The 18,233-nt window shown below is 43.5% G+C and overlaps 1 long non-coding RNA gene and 1 pseudogene across 6 annotated transcripts; one reads left to right on the forward strand and one right to left on the reverse strand.

Annotated features, from left to right (window-relative positions):
* The first annotated feature begins 9,671 nt into the window (after positions 1-9,671).
* LOC119338970 lies at positions 9,672-10,345 on the forward strand (annotated as a pseudogene).
* Positions 10,346-11,930: 1,585 nt separating this feature from the next.
* On the reverse strand, positions 11,931-17,158 carry LOC119335644. 6 transcript variants are annotated; one of them, XR_005161946.1, is made up of 13 exons: positions 16,796-17,158; positions 16,317-16,684; positions 16,185-16,236; positions 15,520-15,638; positions 15,149-15,276; positions 14,853-15,053; positions 14,524-14,590; positions 14,142-14,266; positions 13,972-14,043; positions 13,713-13,870; positions 13,576-13,637; positions 13,092-13,470; positions 11,931-12,228 (listed from the first exon to the last, which is right to left on the reverse strand). It is a non-coding gene; the product is annotated as an uncharacterized LOC119335644 (long non-coding RNA). The 6 variants fall into 6 exon arrangements; XR_005161944.1 differs by adding an exon at positions 14,702-14,771 and having other exon boundaries at positions 13,576-13,870; XR_005161943.1 differs by having other exon boundaries at positions 13,576-13,870.
* Between the last annotated feature and the right edge of the window lie 1,075 nt (positions 17,159-18,233).

Raw genomic sequence — 18,233 nt, forward strand, 5'->3', positions numbered from 1 at the left:
AGCGGCCCGGACCGACATTACGCGTACGCTTACGCGAGACTGGTTCTACCGATGTGCTTTGCACACAGGTGGCTGGCGGGTGTCAGTTTCTCCAACTTTAGTTGAACCGAGTGTGGCTACGCCCGGTCCTTGAGAAGGTTAAAACAGCACTAACTTGACAAACTATCGTTGTGGTTTTGATGCGTAGGTAAGAACGGTTCTTGCTAAGCCCGTAGCAGCCATGTAAAACTTGCAACAACAAAGTAGAGGACGTCTAACTTGTTTTTGCAGGGTATGTTGTGATGTGATATGGTCAAGACGTGATGCTATATATTATTGTATGAGATGATCATGTTTTGTAACCAAGTTATCGGCAACTGGCAGGAGCCATATGGTTGTCGCTTTATTGTATGCAATGCAATCGCCCTGTAATTGCTTTACTTTATCACTAAGCGGTAGTGATAGTTGTAGAAGCAATAGTTGGCGAGACGACAACGATGCTACGGTTGAGATCAAGGTGTCGCGCCGGTGACAATGGTGATCATGACGGTGCTTCGGAGATGGAGATCACAAGCACAAGATGATGATGGCCATATCATATCACTTATATTGATTGCATGTGATGTTTATCTTTTATGCATCTTATCTTGCTTTTATTGACGGTAGCATTATAAGATGATCTCTCACTAAATTTCAAGATAAAAGTGTTCTTCCTGAGTCTGCACCGTTGCCAAAGTTCGTCGTGCCCAGACACCACGTGATGATCGGGTGTGATAAGCTCTACATCCATCTACAACGGGTGCAAGCCAGTTTTGCACACGCAGAATACTCAGGTTAAACTTGACGACCCTAGCATATGCAGATATGGTCTCGGAACACTGGGACCGAAAGGTCGAGCGTGAATCATATAGTAGATATGATCAACATAGTGATGTTCACCATTGAAAACTACTCCATTTCACGTGATGATCGGTTATGGTTTAGTTGATTTGGATCACGTGATCACTTAGATGATTAGAGAGATGTCTATCTAAGTGGGAGTTCTTAAGTAATATGATTAATTGAACTTAAATTTATCATGAACTTAGTCCTGGTAGTATTTTGCAAATTATGTTGTAGATCAATAGCTGGCGTTGTTGCTTTCATATGTTTATTTTGATATGTTCCTAGAGAAAATTGTGTTGAAAGATGTTAGTAGCAATGATGCGGATTGGATCTGTGATCTGAGGATTGTCCTCATTGCTGCACAGAAGAATTATGTCCTTGATGCACCGCTAGGTGACGGACCTATTGCAAGAGCAGATGCAGACGTTATGAACGCTTGGCTAGCTCAATATGATGACTACTTGATAGTTTAGTGCACCATGCTTAACGGCTTAGAACAGGACTTCAAAGTCGTTTTGAACGTCATGGGCCATATGAGATGTTCCGGGAGTTGAAGTTAATATTTCAAGCAAATACCCGAGTTGAGAGATATGAAGTCTCCAACAAGTTCTATAGCTAAAAGATGGAGGAGAATTGCTCAACTAGTGAGCATGTGCTCAGATTGTCTGGATACTACAATCGCTTGAATCAAGTGGGAGTTAATCTTCCACATAAGATAGTGATTAACAGAGTTCTCTAGTCACCATCACCAAGTTAGTAGAACTTCGTGATGAACTATAGTATGCAAAGGACGACGAAAACGATTCTCGAGCACTTCGCGATGTTGAAATCAACGAAGGTAGAAATCAAGAAAGAGCATCAAGTGTTGATGATTAACAAGGCCACTAGTTTCAAGAAAGGGCAAAGGGAAAGAAAGGGAATTTCAAGTAGAATGACAAACAAGTTGTCACTCCCATGAAGAAGCCCAAAGCTAGACCCAAGACTGGAACTGAGTGCTTCTACTGCAAAGGGAATGGTCATTGGAAGCGGAACTACCCCAAACATTTGGCAGGTAAAAAGGATGGCAAAGTAAACAAAGGGATATTTGATATACAGATTATTGATGTGTACTTTACTAGTGTTCATAGTAACCCCTCAGTATTTGATACTAGTTCAGTTGCTAAGAGTAGTAACTCGAAATGGGAGTTGCAGAATGAACATAGACTAGTTAAGCGTGAAGTGACGATGTGTGTTGGAAGTGGTTCCAATATTGATATGATCATCATCGCACACTCCCTATACTTTCGGGATTAGTGTTGAACCTAAATAAGTACTATTTGATGTTTGCGTTGAGCATGAATATGATTTGATCATGTTCGTTGCAATACGGTTATTCATTTAAGTTAGAGAATAATTGTTGTTTTGTTTACATGAATAAAACCTTCTATGGTCATACACCCAATGAAAATGGTTTGTTGGATCTCGATCGTAGTGATACACATATTCATAATATTGAAGCCAAAATATGCAAAGTTAACAATGATAGTGCAACTTATTTGTGGCACCGCCGTTTAGGTCATATTTGTGTAAAGCGCATGAATAAACTCCACGCTGATGGGATTTTGGAATCACTTGATGCTTGCGAACCATGCCTTATGGCCAAGATGACTAAGACTCCGTTCTCTGGAACAATGGAGCGAGCAACTGACTTATTGGAAATAATACGTACTGATGTATGCGATCCGGTGAGTGTTCAGGCTCGCGGCGGGTATCGTTATTTCTAACCTTCACAGATGATTTGAGCAGATATGGGTATATCTACTTAATGAAGCACAAGTCTGAAACATTTGAAAAGTTCAAAGAATTTCAGAGTGAAGTGGAGAATCATCGTAAAGAAAATAGAGTTTCTACGATCTGATCGGAGAGACAAATATTTGAGTTATGAGTTTGGTCTTCAATTAAAACAATGTGAAATAGTTTCACAAACTCATGCCACCTGGAACACCACAGCATAATGGTGTGTCCGAACGTCATAACCGTACTTTATTGGATATAGTGCAATCTATGATGTTTCTTACCGATTTACCACTATAGTTTTGGGGTTATGCATTAGAGACGGCTGCATTCACGTAAAAAAAGGGCACCATCTAAATTCGTTTGAGATGACACCGTATGAACTGTGGTTTGGCAAGAAACCAAAGTTGTCATCTCTTAAAGTTTGGGGTTGCGATGCTTATAAGAAATAGTTTCATCCTGATAAGCTCAAACCTAAATCGGAGAAATGTTTCTTCATAGAATACACAAAGGAGACAATTGGGTACACCTTCTATCACAAATCCGAAGGCAAGATATCCGTTGCTTAGAATGGATCCTTTCTAGAGAAGGAGTTTCTCTCAAAAGAAGTGAGTGGGAGGAAAGTACAACTTGATGAGGTAACTGTACCTGCTCCCTTATTGGAAAGTAGTTCATCACAGAAATTTGTTCCTATGACTACTACACTAATTAGTGAGGAAGTTAATGATGATGATTATGAAACTTCAGATCAAGTTGTTACTGAACATCGTAGGTCAACCAGAGTAAGATCCGCACCAGAGTGGTATGGTAATCCTATTCTGGAAGTTATGTTACTAGACCATGATGAACCTACGAACTATGAAGAAGCAATGGTGAGCCCAGATTCCGCGAAATGGCTTGAGGCCATGAAATCTGAGATGAGATCCATGTATGAGAACAAAGTATGGACTTTGATTGACTTGCCCAATCATCGGCGAGCCATTGAGATTAAATGGATCTTCAAGAGGAAGACGGACGCTGACAGTAGTGTTACTATCTACAAAGCTAGAATTGTCGCAAAAGGTTTTCGACAAGTTCAAGGTGTTGACCACGATGAGAATTTCTCACTCGTATCTATGCTTAAGTCTGTCCGAATCATGTTAGCAATTGCTGCATTTTATAAATCTAGCAAATGGATAAACAAAATTGCATTCCTTAATGGGTTTATTAAAGAAGAGTTGTATATGATGCAACTAGAAGGTTTTGTCAATCCTAAAGGTGCTAAACAAAATATGCAAGCTCCAGCAATCCATCTATGGACTGGTGCAAGCATCTCGGAGTTGGAATATACGCTTTGATAAGTTGATCAAAGGATAAAGTTTTATACAGACTTGCGGTGAAGCCTGTATTTACAAGAAAGTGAGTGGGAGCACTACAACATTTCTGATAAGTGTATGTGAATGACATATTGTTGATCGGAAATAATGTAGAATTATTCTACAAAGCATAAAGGAGTGTTTGAAAGGAGTTTTTCAAAGAAAGACCTCGGTGAAGCTGCTTACATATTGAGCATCAAGATCTATAGAGATAGATCAAGACGCTTGATAAGTTTTTCAATAAGTACATACCTTGACAAGATTTTGAAGTAGTTCAAAATGGAACAGTCAAAGAAAGAGTTCTTGCCTGTGTTACAAGGTGTGAAATTGAGTAAGACTCAAAGCCCGACCACGGCAGAAGATAGAAAGAGAATGAAAGTCATTCCCTATGCCTTGGCCATAGGTTCTATAAAGTATGCCATGTTGTATACCAGATCTATTGTATACCCTACACTGATTTTGGCAAGGGAGTACAATAGTGATCTAGGAGTAGATCACTGGACATCGGTCAAAATTATCCTTACTGGAATAAGTATATGTTTCTCGATTATGGAGGTGACAAAAAGGTTCGTTGTAAAGGGTTACGTCGATGCAAATTTTGACACTGATCCAGATGACTCTAAATTTCAATCTGGATACATATTGAAAGTGGGAGCAATTAGCTAGAGTAGCTCCGTGCAGAGCATTGTTGACATAGAAATTTGCAAAATACATACGGATCTAAATGTGGCAGACCCGTTGACTAAAAAGTCAACTTCTCTCACAAGCAAAACATGATCACACCTTAGTACTCTTTGGGTGTTAATCACATAGCGATGTGAACTAGATTATTGACTCTAGTAAACCCTTTGGGTGTTGGTCACATGACCATGAGAACTATGGGTGTTAATCACATGGTGATGTGAGCTATTGGTATTAATTCACATGGCGATGTCAACTAGATTATTGACTCTAGTGCAAGTGGGAGACTGAAGGAAATATGCCCTAGAGGCAATAATAAAGTTATTATTTATTTCCTTAAATCATGATAAATGTTTATTATTCATGCTAGAATTGTATTAACCGGAAACATAATACATGTGTGAATACATAAACAAACAGAGTGTCACTGGTATGCCTCTACTTGACTAGCTCGTTAATTAAAGATGGTTATGTTTCCTAACCATAGACATGAGTTGTCATTTGATTAACGGGATCACATCATTAGGAGAATGATGTGATTGACTTGACCCATTTCGTTAGCTTAGCACTTGATCGTTTAGTATGTTACTATTGCTTTCTTCATGACTTATACATGTTCCCATGACTATGAGATTATGCAACTCCCGTTTACCGGAGGAACACTTTGTGTGCTACCATACGTCACAACATAACTGGGTAATTATAAAGGTGCTCTACAGGTGTCTCTGAAGGTACTTGTTGGGTTGGCGTATTTCGAGATTAGGATTTGTCACTTCGATTGTCGGAGAGGTATCTCTGGGCCCACTCAGTAATGCACATCACTATAAGCCTTGCAAGCATTGTAACTAATGAGTTAGTTGCGGGATGATGTATTACGTAACGAGTAAAGAGACTTGCCGGTAACGAGATTGAACTAGGTATTGAGATACCGATGATCGAATCTCGGGCAAGTAACATACCGATGACAAAGAGAACAACGTATGTTGTTATGCGGTTTGACCGATAAAGATCTTCGTAGAATATGTGGGAGCCAATATGCGCATCCACGTTCCGCTTTTGGTTATTAACCAGAGACGTGTCTCGGTCATGTCTACATAGTTCTCGAACCCGTAGGGTCCGCACGCTTAAAGTTCGATGACGGTCATATTGTGAGTTTATGTATTTTGATGTACCGAAGGTAGTTTGGAGTACCGGATGAGATCGGGGACATGACGAGGAGTCTCGAAATGGTCGAGACGTAAAGATCAATATATTGGACGACTATATTCGGACTTCGGAAAGGTTCCGAGTGATTCGGGTATTTTTCGGAGTACCGGAGAGTTACGGGAATTCGCCGGGGAGTATATGGGCCTTATTGGGCCATACAGGAATAGAGGAGAGAGGCCAAAAGGAAGGAGGCTTGCGCCGCCCCTCTGGTCCGAATTGGACAAGGGGTGCAACCCCCTTTTCCTTCTCCTCCCCTCCTCTTTCCTTCTCTCCAATCCAACAAGGAAAGGTGGAGTCCTACTCCCGATGGGAGTAGGACTCCCCCCTTGGCGCGCCCTCCTCCTTGGCCGGTCGCCTCCCCCCAATAGACAACAATTGATCATTGATCTCTTAGCCGTGTGTGGTGCCCCCCTCCACCATAGTCTTCCTTGACAATATCGTAGCGGTGCTTAGGCGAAGCGCTGCGTCAGTAGAACATCATCATTGTCACCAGGCCGTCATGCTGACGGAACTCTCCCTCGACACTCGGCTGGATCGGAGTTCGAGGAACGTCATCGAGCTGAACGTGTGCAAGAACTCGGAGGTGTTGTGCTTTCGGTGCTTGATCGGTCGGGCCGTGAAGACGTACGACTACATCAACTGCGTTGTGCTAACGCTTCCGCTTTCGGTCTACGAGGGTACGTGGACAACACTCTCCCCTCTCGTTGCTATGCATCACCATGATCTTGCGTGTGCGTAGGATTTTTTTTTGAAATTACTACGTTCCCCAACAAAAAAGAAGTGGGAAGAGAGGATAATCCTATGTGACTCCTCTTCCACATTTAAACTGAGCTCGCAAGGCACAATTTAGAAGGATAAAAGAGGTAGTTGGGGACACAATTTGATTATTCCAGTGGCACCTTTTATTCCCAAACCCTTTCTGCCCAAGGATGGCCATAAGAATTCCATGCTCGAGTCTATCAAAAGCCTTTTTCAAATCTAGCTTTGAAATAGCAGTAGGATGTTTGAACTTGTGGCATTGGAACATATACTCGTATACCCCAGGACTACAACCTTGTATTGTCCTAAAACCAAAATGGTTAACATGCATCAATTCCGGGATGATGGATTGCAATGTGTTAGTTGGGAGCTTGATAGGAAACTCTAAAGAGAAAGGGCATACAATCATTGACTCGAGAAGCACCTGCCTTTTTGGGATTAGAGAAATGAAAGAGTCATTCATAGTTTGAAGGTATAAGTTTCTCTTATGAAACTGGTCACAAAGATCATATAAAACTTTTCTTAAAATGGGCCAACTTTTTTTTTGATGACATTTGTATTTAAACCATCGGGTCCATGAGATTTATTAGAAGGTAGTTCCTTGATGATAGCATCAATCTCTTCATGGGTGAAAGGTTCTCCTAAAAAATCCAAGATAGTATGGGGCTCCAAGAGACTAAGAAGTTCATGAGGAATATAAAAATTGTCAGTCTGACCCAATCTTCCTTTAAAAGCATTGATGACCCACAAGTGTAGGGGATCTATCGTAGTCCTTTCGATAAGTAAGACTGTCGAACCCAACGAGGAGCAGAAGGAAATGACAAGCGGTTTTCAGTAAGGTATTCTCTGCAAGCACTGAAATTATTGGTAACAGATAGTTTTGTGATAAGGTAATTTGTAATGGGTAACAAGCAATGAAAGTAAATAAGGTGCAGCAAGGTGGACCAATCCTTTTTGTAGCAAAGGACAAGCCTGAACAAACTCTTATATGGAGAAAAGCGATCCCGAGGACACATGGGAATTATCGTCAAGCTAGTTTTCATCACGCTCATATAATTCGCGTTCGTTACTTTGATAATTTGATATGTGGGTGGACCGGTGCTTGGGTACTACCCTTTCTTGGAAAAGCATCCCACTTATGATTAGCCCCTATTGCAAGAATCCGCAACTACAAAAGAAGTATTAAGGTAAACCTAACCATAACATGAAACATGTGGATCCAAATCAGCCCCTTACGAAGCAACACATAAACTAGGGTTTAAGCTTCTGTCACTCTAGCAACCCATCATCTACTTATTACATCCCAATGTCTTCCTCTAGGCCCAAATAATGGTGAAGTGTCATGTAGTCGACGTTCACATAACACCACTAGAGGAGAGACAACATACATCTCCTCAAAATATCGAACGGATACCAAATTCACATGACTACTAATAGCAAGACTTCTCCCATGTCCTCAGGAACAAACGTAGCTACTCACAAATCATATTCATGTTCATAATCAGAGGGGTATTAATATGCATAAGGATCTGAACATATGATCTTCCATTGAATAAACCAACTAGCATCAACTACAAGGAGTAATGAACACTACTAGCAACCTACAGGTACCAATCTGAGGTTTTGGTACAAAGATTGGATACAAGAGATGAACTAGGGTTTGAGAGGAGATGGTGCTGGTGAAGATGTTGATGGAGATTGACCCCCTCCCGATGAGAGGATCGATGGTGATGACGATGGTGATGATTTCCCCCTCCCGGAGGGATGTTTCCCCGGCAGAACAGCTCCACCGGAGCCCTAGATTGGTTCCGCCAAGGTTCCGCCCCGTGGCGCGGAGTTTCGTTCCGAAAGGTTGCTTATGATTTTTCCAGGGTAAAAGACTTCATATAGCAGAAGATGGTCACCGGAGGCCTGCCAGGGGGCCCACGAGGTAGGGGGCACGCCCAAGGGGGTAGGGCGCGCCCCCCACCCTCATGGACGGCGGGTGGCCCCCCTCTGGAACTTCTTCCGCTCAATATTTTTTATTAATTCCAAAATTGACTTTTGTGGAGTTTCAGGACTTTTGGAGTTGTGCAGAATAGGTCTCTAATATTTGCTCCTTTTCCAACCCAGAATTCCAGCTGCCGGCATTCTCCCTCTTCATGTAAACCTTGTAAAATAAGAGAGAATAGGCATAAGTATTGTGATATAACGTGTAATAACAGCCCATAATACAATAAATATCGATATAAAAGCATGATACAAAATGGGCGTATCAACTCCCCCAAGCTTAGACCTCGCTTGTCCTCAAGTGGAAGCCGAAATCGGAAAATATGTCCACATGTTTAGAGATAGAGGTGTCGATAAAATAAAATACGGACATGAGGGCATCATGATCATTCTTATAACAGCAACATATATATATATATATATATATATATATATATATATTCATATTATTTCTTATGCTAAAGTAACAATCTATTCACAATGTCAAGTATGAATCAGAAACTTCATTGAAAACTAACAACCTATAATCTCGGTCATTGAAGCTATTGCAATTTATCATAACATAGGAAAGAGTCAATATAAGAGCTTTTCAGCAAGTCCACATACTCAACCATCATTTAGTCTTTCACAATTGCTAACACTCACGCAATACTTGTGGGTATGGAGTTTTAATCGGACATAGAGAAAGATAGGGGCTTATAGTGTTGCCTCCCAACCTTTTACCTCAAGGGTAATGTCAACAATAATAGTTCATGCTAACTTACATCCAATTGGATATATATATATATATATATACATCTAGGCTATTCTGTTACGCGTAACAGAATATTATTCTGTTACCCTTTTTGAACTGACGAATTCGACGGGTTGAATTGATGCTCTCATTTTTGTCGAACTGATCATCCTTTATGGGTCGATGCTCTGTTTGGACCTATGTTACTGGACTCATGGCGTTTTCATCCCCGCAGCGCAGTTGCCACAGCTGCCGCCACCGTTGAGGAGCTCTAGCTGCTCGCCCTGAGGGCCTTCGCGGGCGCCAACTCCATGTCCGACACGCCGGCCTCACGGGTGGCGGAGCGCGTGCCACCATGGTGCGAGCAGGTGACGGTCCGTGGGGTGGTGGCGGACTAGACCGACCTCTCCCTCTCCCTCTCCCTGGTTCCCACCGCCACGCCAGTGCTCAACAAGGACGACTACCTCGCCATCTGCCTCGCCGCGCTCGCCGCCACCGGCAAGGAGCAGCAGGCGAGCGCGTGGAACCCGTCCCCCGTGCCGGCTCAGGAGCTGCGGTTTAGCTGGACGGTCTGCGGGAAGGCGTTCGCGTCGTACCAGGTGCTTGGCGGGCACAAGTCTAGCCACCGCAAGCCACCGCCCACCGGAGAGCGTTGCATCACCGCGCAGGCATCCGCGGGCGCGGGTCGGAGGCGAGCGCGGCGGCGTCCTCGAGCGGGAGCAGCGGCGGCCCGCATCAGTGCACCGTCTGCGGGCGGGAATTCACGACCCGACAGGCGCTCGGAGGGCACAAGCACTGCCACTACTGGGACGGCACCTCCGTGTCCATGTCCATGTCCGTCTCCGTGTCGATGTCCTCCGCCATGCTGAGGAACTTCGACCTGAACCTGATGCCGATGCCGGAGAACGCAGGGGTGAAGAGGCGGCCCGAGGAGGAGGAGGTGCAGAGCCCTCTCCCCACCAAGAAGCTGAGGCTTTTGCTGTAAAAGGAGAGATGGCCAATGGTCAACCGCCCCTTGATTGATTTGTTCATTTGTTGAATTTGATTAGGTATCACCATGATTTGTTGATTTGTTGTATTTATATATAAGGACACACAGATATTAAAACTATGGGCTTAATTCCATTTCCATGCTCCAGCGCCCTTCTCTGATCTCTCCTTGTCCATGGTGAGTCGCGCTTCCCGATTTTCCTGGCTCGTTGCTGCACTGTCAGAAGAACTTAAACTTTGGCATTGCTCGCAAGACCGTAGCACCAAGGTTGCGGTCACTGACTGAACCTAGCTAGTCTGCATTTTATTTTTGATCTTGATGAGAAAGATATTTACAATTGATTTTGTAGTCACAATCGGTCTTCAATTTAACTGATGATTTGGTGGTGAAACTAAACACTTTCAGGTACTGATGATCGACTACAAGCTAATCTACCCAAGTGGGACTGCCACTGCCGTCCTCATAAACGGGTTCCACACACCTCAAGGAGATAAGAATGCAAGGTCCGACCCTTTTTATTTTTCCTTTCCTTTGCGTGAAAAGGACACCTTCTTATTCCCAGCTACGATGAATCAAATTGTGTTTTAACTGTTTAAAAAATGCTTTAGAAAGGATGGCCCGGACTGATTCAGAATTTCTTTCAACCTTTACCGCAACAGGCAGTAGGTCCGTGGGACTCCTCAAGTACTTTGGGATCAGCTTCTTCCAGTGGTTCTACACCAACAGTGACGTCTGTGGCTTCCTCCAGTTTCCCACCTTCGGGCTAAAAGCCTGGAAGTTAACGCAACGCCTATATGACTTCTTCTTTTTTTTCTCTCGCTGAACAATTTTTAAGTTTCGGTGGTTGAAAAATGAAAATGCATGAGAGAGTTCACCATTTTAAATCCTCGATGATTCCTTGGCTAGATTTTTCTTCGACTTCAGCCTGACGTATGTTGGCGCCGGGATGATCTGCTCGCACCTCGTCAACCTCTCCCTCCTCTTTGGTGCTGTCCTCTCCTGGGGTGTAATGTGGCCGCTCATGAGCAAGTAGGAGGGGAAGTGGTACTCAGCCAAGGCGTCTGCTAGCAGCATTACAGGCCTTTCAACGGTTTACGATATCATCATCCCCGAACTTGCATCATTTGTACCGTTGAACTGAATGACATTTTTTATAAAAGAAAAATGTTTTGTTTCTTTCTTAACTCACATTTCTTGCAATGATGTTCTGGACTTCTTTTGTTTTGCGACTTGAACTTTTACCAACTTGAATTACCGTGTATGGATGAGCACTTGAACTTATAGAAGTGAAAGTTTTGGGTTTTAAATTCATATTTGATTCCTTGTCCGAACTTATGGTATCATCATTATTGAACCTGCATGGTTTGTGTAGCTGAACTAAAATAACTTTTTACCCGAATAAATATGTTTTGTTTTTTGTTTGAGCATAATTTCCTCGGGTCCATTGACGGACTTCCTCAAATTTCATAGACAAACTGACTATGTTTTATTTTTTGAACTTACATGCTAGTAATAATTAAACATTCCCATACAATTTTTTTACTATTCGTGGCATCAACGAAAATAGGCAGGAGAGAGCACTATCGAACTGATCATTATTTTTGATTCGTACTGATCAATATTTTTAATTCAAACAAATTTTCCTTTCTTGCGGAAACATCTAACTGTTATGTACACTTTCTTTAACAAGTAGCAATCAAATCATCAGACAGAAAATTTGAATTTGCAGTTGGTGCTATGTGTACGGATTCCATGTTTCGGTTTTCCTCATTGTCTGCGTCATGTACTTCATCCTCAACCTGTTGGTGTCCTTCGTGCTAGTGATCGGTGGCGTCATAGTGGGCTAGTGATCAGCATCCGTCCAAACCTCTCTTGTGCTGCAGTATGGAGAGAAACAAAATAGTGAGAGAAAAGAGCAGTAGAACAAATTAGAGGTGAGCTACAAAAACATTAAATTATTCTAATAATTTCCTATGGTCAGTAATATCCATAGTGAAGCTTGGCTCTATATAGTACTGATCAGTACTAGTATTTGTGTATGTCGTAGTGATCAGTACTGGTACTTTTGTCTTACTAATGAGCACTCATACTGATCTAGCTAACACCGCGAATTTTTCATCTAGTGGACATTTTAACATTATATTAGAAAATGTGAGCTACAAAATAAACAACTAGATTATAATAGAAGCATTGGCTTATGTTAGAAATGATGAGCTACAAAATAAACAACCAGATGCGAATTTGCTTCAAGTCAGGTTTACTGTTTGTGAATTTGATGCATGTTGCACTATAGGACTGCTACGGGTTTGCAAGTTGGACTTGAGTACTTTTAAATTGTTTGCATAGTTTAGTGCCGAAATCCTCACCACAAAAGAACACATCTGCATTACCAATCACATATAGCAAAATTGAACTTTCTGCGTCTACTGTTGTTTACAGAGTGGACTTATGTTTTGTTATGTACTTGAACTATTAAAGTTATTGAAAATTGCCACTATCACACTTGTTATACTTGAAAACTCTAGCCATACTAGGCACCCCCCAAATCCCACACAACAAGGCAGGTTATATGTATTTTTCACGAGCTGATGATTGTTCACGTACTGAACTGAGAGCACCTAGTTTGTGTTTCAGGAATTAAAATAGACATCCCGAGCACCACGTTTCAGCAAATGTTTGTGCTATAATTCAACAATAGAGAATATAGATAAGCAAACACCTATTTTTATGGAGAATATACCATTTTTGGTGACCTTCATGTGACCAACGGTGCCGGAGGTGATCTCGTGTCTCCTGCTGCTGCAGGTCGACGATGAATAGGCATGACAATGAAAACAAAACTAGTGAACAGAGTGGGAGTAAGCGGTGGTTGAGCGGCAGATGGAGCCCCATAACTCATGCACCCGCGTCCACCACCGACCGCCGCTAGCCCAGCCAAACTCCATGAGGTCCACCTGCGCCACATCGCCATCATCTTACTCCATCAGGATCTCCATGTAAATTGCGTTCCACACCTCAACGTGGAAGCCCACCTTCAGCCAGGAACCCACTTGGGAACCAACTGCTCGATCGTAGACCACACTTGTCCTTGTGGGACTGCCACAAGCGTCGAGGTCGAACTGTTGCACAAAAGAAAGAAATCAGGAACTCATGGGATGCAGGGTCGAAATGTTGCACAAAAATATATGGTTTCTCTTTTTGCTCAGACATTCCCACAAACGTACCAAGTGCACAGGTTGAACTGATCTCGTGCACGGCACGAACTTGCTCGAGGGTAGGCTGGGAGCTACGAGTGGAGCAGCACACGGAGGTGAACTTCGACTCGGAGGCTTCATAAAAAGAGGAATGGGAAAGGCCAGACCTCACCATTGCATCGTTGAACGGCCTCAGTGTCACTGTGAACGGACTGTGGCGCCGGTGGTGAACGGACTGTGGTGCCGGCGGCGAACGGCCTGGGCGCCGCGGTGGAGCGAGAGTGGTTCTTTTTCAAACTGGTCGTGGTTTGTTTTTCGAACTTATCTGGATTTAAGATATGAACTTCCTGGTAGAATTCTTTTTCGTCCATAAAAGTTTATACTAACCAAAATGACTGCAATATAAGGAGGAACGAAATTGTATACCAGGAAAAGTACACGCTCACGGAGCTCCTTTAAATCGGTGGCACTGACGGGTGTTAGAGGATGGTCGTGAGCCTGCAAATCCAGTGAGGGAATTGAAACCAGCAGCAGAGTACTTTGTCAAACCAGGATTGCATATACAAGTTTGTTGAAATGGGGCAGTGAAGTCTCACTAGCAGTACTTCTCATGTAGTAATACATGGACTTGCTATTAAATACACATTGACATGCTGTCTTTGCCAATTCTCTTGCGCTTCCTAACCGTCTTCCGCTTCGCCTCTCCATCGGCCATCAGATCCTGAAGGGAACATGTGATCATGCTTGTCAGATATATGTGCTTCAGGTGTAGAGCCATCCATGTCTCAATACAACTGATGTCCGGAGCTACAAAAAATCAGAATGCGCAATGGACTTCACTGCCCTATCTAAGATTTTTGTTGCATTATCTCTTCTCCATCTTACTATTAGTTCTACACCTAAAGATAAGTCAGGCAACTCCAAGCTTGCTTTCGCAACATTGGATTAGACACGTATGTTTTAGTGCTGATTAATTACCTAATGATTGAGCAGCTGTTGGTTGAGGCTTTGCTTTCTTTTTCTTGCACGATAGTGGGTTTGGGCCCTGCAGAAGGACTACCAAAATGTTAATGCTGCCCACTAGATCATAACAAGCAAATATAGTCGTGCTCGTGCATATGACTAATATCTAAAAAACAGTAGATGAAGATACAACCTTTGCTTTGTTCGTCAAGCAATTTCAGCTAGTGGTCCGCAAGCAATTTCAGAACACCATGCATTTTCAGCTAGTGAAACATGTGACGAAGAACTAAACTCAAAAAACAAGATTTTTGGAGATGGAAGAAGGCGTCGGATGTCGGGTGAACCTGCTACCCCTACTGCGAACTGATGGCTCCGGTGAAGTGGAGCTGATGGAGGCGGGGTTCACGAGCAGCGGCTGGGTGCACCGGGATTTGGCCGCTATAGGGGATCCGCTACCCCTATTCCTGTGGACTGACGGCTCTAGTGAAGTGGAGCTGATGGAGGCGGGGTTCACGAGCAGCGGCTGGGCGCACCAGGATTTGGCTCTGTAAAGATGAAGTGCAACGTACATATTTTTTAGTTGAAGAACTAGCAGTCTTGCAGCACAAGAGGCACGGCATGGTGCTATTAACTAACTTACAGAGATCCTTTCTGCTTTGTAGTAGTAATCACAAGAGGCGCTGCCACACGATTCGGACTTGTCCCAGCTTCATCTTGCCTAACTTCACAACAAATCACTTGTGGGCATGAACATAAACACCTATAGGACTGCACAAACCACACAGAAATAAGTTAGTTGTTAACTCGTGTGGCAGCCAGAATCAGCTCGGATGCAATGTTTCAAGAAGCCTGGCTCCCACAAGTTTTCTCCTCTACTTGCTCTCTCTTCACCCGTCCCTTTTATTCTCTATCTTGTTTATCAAATCCAAACGCATTAGCAACAACAGCTTGGCTCCAAGAAGAAAAGTGCAGAACATGGGGGCATCAGCGTGCAACTGGGGGTATGCTCACCATTTTTTGTAGGGACACATGTACATGCTGCAGCTGAAGAAATACCATGGAGTTTTTCTGAAAACAAACTATGAACTTTTCTGGAGCTTTTTGTTGGACTGAAGCATTTAAGCAAACACCTGATGGCATCAAGAAAACAAGTGACTACAACATCTAGCAATAAAAGCGATGGTATAGAAAAATTGAACTGGTGTTTTCTGTCATTCCAACAAACCTCCAGCATATATATTTTTGAACTGATTTTTATTCTATCATTGTACTGTCCTCGTGTAGGAGGGAAATAGAAAAAGGCTCTATCATCGATGTTAGGGTAGTTCAGTCAATATGTGTGTGTGCGCGCGCATGTGATTTAATCAATCAATGATGATGGACAACATCCCTATGTACTGTGCCTCCCATTTTGAACATACACATTTTTTCAGAAACACATGCCCCTTCACTCCTTTTTCTACTAGATTGCAGCGGAAAATTCATAAACCAACAAAATTAAACCTGCATTTTAGCAATGACACTAAATTTACATGTGCTTCAGACAAACAACAAACACATAGATGAACTGACCCTTGTATGCACACAGCAAGCATCAGATTCCATATACCTGAACTTCTAATTATTAATATACTTGAACTTATTCATTGTCAATGTACATGAAATTTTGAACTTACCTGGGAGTAATACATGAGCTCCAGCCCCCAATACAAGTATCATGATGGCAATCTGTACCAATGACCAGCACATGATGAGTAGGCGGCCAAGGTGGAGGATGAGTAGGCGGCCAAGGCGACCCGGGTGCTTACCATGAGCCGATAACAATACACAACACTATTTCACTATACATAGAGCAAATGCCAAATCATGGCATCATTCAACTTTTAAGTCGTTGTCCCAAGTGCCCAAATCGAACTGATGTGGAGACGACCGCCGGCATGATGCATGGCTAGCAGGCGGCGGGTTGCATGGGCAAGAGCGGCGTGCAGCTTATGCTCGACGCCGCTGTGCCGCCACCGTGGCCAGGTACGTCACAGGTGGACACGCCCATGCAGTACTACCTGCTCTAGTACAGGGGTGTCGTTTGACCCCTTGGCAGCAGCAAGCCCCCGCGCTTCAGCACCGCCTGCCTCTGCGCGCCCGACAGCTTCAACACCATGTCCTTGGGCTGCGTTGTCTAGTAAAATTTAAAGGGTTAGAATCAAACATATGAACAATTGGTACGAATTATACATAACTCAATCGGTGTGGCAGTTGATGTTCCTGCTTCAAATGAAACATAACTTACCACAAACCTCTACAGGTTTTCTTTAACTTCTCTAGAACAAAAACCCAAGGAGTGTGGACTGAAGAATTAAACCAACGAGCAAAACCACAAGTGTAAACTTATTTGGAGGCTTTTGCTGAACGGACGAGACGAGATGATGCCCAAGCAAAACCTGACTCTGCCTGACTTAACAAAAAACAAAGGAGCATGAACTTTGAACTTTCTCTGCAACCAAAACCGAAGGAGTCAGAACTGAACAAATAGACAAAAGGAGAAAAACCTAAAGTGTGAATTAATCTTTACTTTGAACTTCTCTGGATAAATGAAGCTTTGTGGCAAAGATAATTAAAATGTTATGTAACAGAGTGTGAGACACACGTACTGGTTTTCTCTCTCTCTCTCTCTCTCTTTTTTGAGGCATAAACATAAACATTTCAAGAGCATATAATGACTTAAAAAAGAAACACAAAAAAGGTATTTAATTTCTCTGTACACGAATCATCGAACAATTTTGAGAGGGGTGAGATAGCAAGCAACAATAGTTCAGAAATAGAGATATTGAAGGGCAGCAACAACCGGCTCCCATGCGATGGAAAGAGCAGCAATGACCATCACCATGGCTGGTGGTGAATAATGACCGAGATTCCTAAGACCGACAAATGTTGCTCCACCCAAAATTCCTTGGATTAATTGTTCAATGGAAGCTGCAAGAAGATAATGATTGCTGTTGTGTAGGGTGGTACTGACACACTCGGCACCAGGGAATTTCCTGCTTGCGCAAGATCGAACTGCACCAGTTCGTGATGCAAAGGACGTCTACCTGACTTGTCGGCGTGGTACTAACCCACACTCCCCTGTTGAACTGCTGCATGTTGTTGTGCAGGGCCACTTGCCCGCTGGAGCTGACAGAAACAATTCAGTACTAATATTCCTAGAGGCTTTGTAAAGAAGCAAAACAAGGTTAGCATCAGTACATACACCACACGCAAGTTCTGAAATGAACCTCTTTTTCTTGTTCAAACTTCTGAAGTGAACCTCTTCTTGAAGTTGAGAGAAACAAAGTCAGCCAGGGGGTTGACGCATAGGATTTTTCGGGGCAGCGTTGAACTGGCAGTGGTGGTGGCGTTGAACGGCGCGCGTTGCTGGAAGAAGGCAGGAGGACTGGGCTCGTCGCCAGCAGGAGGCGCAGGGCAGCGACCAAATCCATGGGAGGAGGCGCGTCGCTCGTGGCGGTGGTGAAGGTGACTGGGTGTCCCTTAAAGGTGGCTGATGGTGGGTGGAAGCAGGGGCCGTTGGCGGCGAGTCTTGCGGGAGGCCGGTGGCGGCTTGTGTGATGGTAGCATGGCGGCGGCGGGTGTGGTGGGAGGCCGGAGGCGGCGCGCTAAAAGCAGGGGCGGAGGCCATTCGCTGGTGGGAACTGGGCGGTGGGTGGGATTTTACCCAGCTCGTATCGGTTCGG

This window comes from Triticum dicoccoides, chromosome 7B (genome assembly GCF_002162155.2).
Source record: "Triticum dicoccoides isolate Atlit2015 ecotype Zavitan chromosome 7B, WEW_v2.0, whole genome shotgun sequence".
Classification (NCBI taxonomy): Eukaryota; Viridiplantae; Streptophyta; class Magnoliopsida; order Poales; family Poaceae; genus Triticum; species Triticum dicoccoides.